The 3,750-nt window shown below is 37.5% G+C and overlaps 1 pseudogene; it reads right to left on the reverse strand.

The window, feature by feature from the left end:
- Window positions 1-236: 236 nt before the first annotated feature.
- On the reverse strand, window positions 237-401 carry LOC129505718 (U4 spliceosomal RNA; annotated as a pseudogene).
- Window positions 402-3,750: the final 3,349 nt, after the last annotated feature.

Genomic DNA, 3,750 nt, shown 5'->3' on the forward strand with positions numbered 1-3,750 from the left:
ATGTTTGACCAAATATTTGGGCATCCTGTGGCCCAGCCAAGAAAACACATAAAATTAACCATCACAGAAGCTATTACTATATAAGGGCTCTCTAGTACATGGTAGAGATGGCAAAAGGTCTGAACTAAGCTCAGAGCAATGAAGACAGAGAAAAATAAATCAAACTTAGGGAAAAATTGAATATGAGGAAGAAAAAAAGGGTTTGCTTGTTTTGTTTTGTTTTTAAAAGAGGGTATTTTAAGGATAAAGTCAAAATTTTTAGTTTGAACAACCCGGTGGCATAGAAAATAAACAACCAATTAGATGACCAGTAACTCCCAAGGATATATTTTTCTTTTAATTAGCAATAATTGAATCTCGGATAAACTTCATTGGCTACAATACTGCCACTGCGCAAAGCTTATTTTTTTTTATTTCTTTTTTTCTCCATAGTAAGCCCAAATTGGTTATTCAAAAGAACCATTACAGTTACAAAAGGTATTTCACTAATCAGATTTCATGTGTAAGGGTTCATATATTTCTCGATCTATTTTGAAAAAATGCACTTAACTTCCGGTGAAATCTTTTATCTCGAATATACTTCTTTGCCTCCATTCCTATCTAACAAAATGTATAAAGACAGAAGAATAAGAATACATAAGAAATGACAACAGAGAGAAAGAGTGACAAAATTTTGAGAACTAAAAGCAGGTAGTTGAATGATGATAAATCAAAGGAAAACAGAAAATCAAGGAAATAAATTTCCCCACAAAACCCCAGAAGGGCTCCACAATTAGAGAAACAAAGCACTTCTGAAAGAAGAGGGGTTGGTGTTCAAGAGTAGTGCAAGTCCTACTAGTTTTTGAAAGTTGGGTATAAAAATCACTCAAATCTCTACATCAATGCAACTAGGAGTCTACCTGTCACCAATTCCAGCAGAAGACTAGAGGTTTTCTCTTTGGGGAAACTGAATCAAAGGGAATGTGAACTCGACAACAGGCAGGACTGGGCACAAGAGATGTGTGCCATGATGAAAATCAGGATTAAGTGAAAAATCTCCAGTCTGAATGGCAAAATCTTCAATAAGTTTTTCCCATCTGTTCCAAGAATCTGACAGCCTGAACTATAAACCTGAAACAAGAGATGAGAAAATCACTCTCCAGAGAAAATGACTAACCCAAGAAAGAAGAGCCCCACAGAAGCTGACAGCCACAGATTCCCTAAAGAGCGAGCCAGGTTTGGTCCTAATCATCCAACAATGAAGCCAGCACTTAATAAGCTCCATCGTTACACACAGGGCTTTCAATCATCTTTCTTTTTTTTTTATTTTTTTTAATTTTTTATTTATTTATGATAGTCACACACAGAGAGAGAGAGAGGCAGAGACACAGGCAGAGGGAGAAAGAAGCAGGCTCCATGCAGGGAGCCCAACGTGGGATTCGATCCTGGGTCTCCAGGATCGTGTCCTGGGCCAAAGACAGGTGCCAAACCGCTGTGCAACCCAGGGATCCCTCAATCATCTTTCTAATACTTTACTGTTAGATATAAAAAGACAGTCAAGGATCATTGGGCATGATGAAGGCTTTTAATATGAAAGAGGAGGCCAAAATAGGAAGAAGGAAAAGCGAATGACATAGAGCACAAGAAGTAAAAAGTAATATCATAAACAAAACTCTAGTATCCTCAGTTAGAGAGGAGAAACTATTACAGGCCCATGAAATAAAAACAAGACGCTTTCTTAAAAGTAATCCTCAGAAAAGAAGCACTCCCAGAATTAAAATATGGTGGAAATAAAAATGTGAGTAAAAGTGTTGAAAAGATAAAGTTGAAGTTGTCCAAAAGGAAATAAAACCACCAACAAATAAAAAATATAAGAAGACATTGAAAAAAGAAAATCAGCAAGAAAGTTCAACATTCAAGTGACAAAAGTTCGAGAATTAGAGAACAAAGAAAATGGGTAGGAGGAAACTATCAAAGAGAACACATCAAGAAAATTCCCAGAACTGAAGTAGGTAACTTTTCAGATTTTAGGAGCTCAGGGGCCCAGTGATCATCCACTTTTATTCCAGATATCCTGAAGTTTTTTTATAACATGCCTTGGTGTGTGTATGTGTGTGTGTTAATTGGAAAATCCTGAAAGCTTCTGGAGAGAAAAAGCAGATCACACACAAAGTGATCAGGAATGAAAATGATATTGGTTGATGAACAGCTCTGAAAGCTACAATGTAGTCAAAATTTCAAAAGAAAATGATTTGCAGCTTAGAATTTTAACCCATTCAAATTATTGACCAAGTGTGACAACAGAACAAAGATTTTTTAAGATAAGCAAGATCTCAGAAGTTTTCTCTCTTAAATGTTCATTCTCAGGAAGCTGCTAAACCTGCCAGAGCATCACTGGGACACTTGTTTAGAAATGCAAATTATAGGACCTCACCCTGAACCTACTGAAGCAGAAACTCTAAGTGTGGGGCCCTACCATCACAAGCCCTTTGGGTACAAGCGAAAGTTTGAGAAATACTTTACCAGTGGATACACTTCCCCAGAATGAGAAATGAAGCAAGAAAGAGGAGACATGTGCTCCAAGACACACAGCACAAAATAGTTCACAACAAGACAAGCCTAGAGGAGGGATATTTCAAATGATCCTGCCGAATGCTTTCTATTTATTAATGCTTAAATCAGTGCCTTTTTTTTAAAGACTTTTATTTTTAAGTAATCTCCACACCCAGTGTGGGGCTTGAACTCACAACCCCAAGATCAGGAGCTGCATGCATGCTCCACTGACTGAACCAGCCAGGCACCCTGCTTAAATCATCATTTTAACAATTTTATGAGATAAGCCTCATTATTTCTCCATTTTTACAGATGAGGAAACCGAGGCAAGATCTCAGCTAGTGAGTAGTGCAGCCAAGATTCAAAACCAAGCAGTCTACACCCAGGACCTATATTCTCTTATTTACAACATACCCTGAATGCACCAAGAAAAAATGAAACCAAATAAATGCCTGATGTGTTTAAATATATAGAGAGATTTGTACCTCTGCGGAAGATAGGGCATGAATACATAGAAAACCAAACAACCAAACAAGCAAAACTAAGGCAAATATTCCATGGAAGAAAAAAAAGAAAAAGTTGAATCAGAAAGCATGCTACAGGGCAGCCCCCGTGGCACAACGGTTTAGCACCGCCTTCCGCCCAGGGCATGACCCTGGAGACCCAGATCCAGTCCCACACCGGGCTCCCTGCAAGGAGCCTGCTTCTCCCTCTGCCTGTGTCTCTGCCTCTTTCTCTCTGTGTCTCTCATGAATAAATAAATAAAATCTTAAAAAAAAAAGAAAGAAAAAGAAAGAAAGAAGAAAGAAAGAAAGAAAGAAAGAAAGAAAGAAAGAAAGAAAGAAAGAAAGAAAGAAAGAAAGAAAGCTACATGATGGAGCTAATATTTACATAGTCCTATGAGAATAAATACTAAATAATGATTTAACAAAAAATTATATCATTATATTAGGAAGATGGCTAGCAAGATGAATACAAGCAGAATATGCTACTCCAAAATATGGCATTTTTATATATTAACTATTTTGAGCTGTGGGCCCTTGAAAAAAAAAGCTAACGCAGGGAGAGGTTGTATCTGGGCTCTCATTTGCTAGAAGAGTTGTTTGGGTTTTTGTTTTTGTTTTTTTGAGATTTATTTATTTATTTAAGAGACGGGGGTTGGGGGAGAGCAGAGGATGAAGCAGAGGGAGAGAGAGACAGACTCTCTGCTGAGTGGGG

Source organism: Nyctereutes procyonoides, unplaced genomic scaffold (assembly GCF_905146905.1).
Source record: "Nyctereutes procyonoides isolate TBG_1078 unplaced genomic scaffold, NYPRO_anot_genome, whole genome shotgun sequence".
Taxonomy (NCBI): Eukaryota; Metazoa; Chordata; class Mammalia; order Carnivora; family Canidae; genus Nyctereutes; species Nyctereutes procyonoides.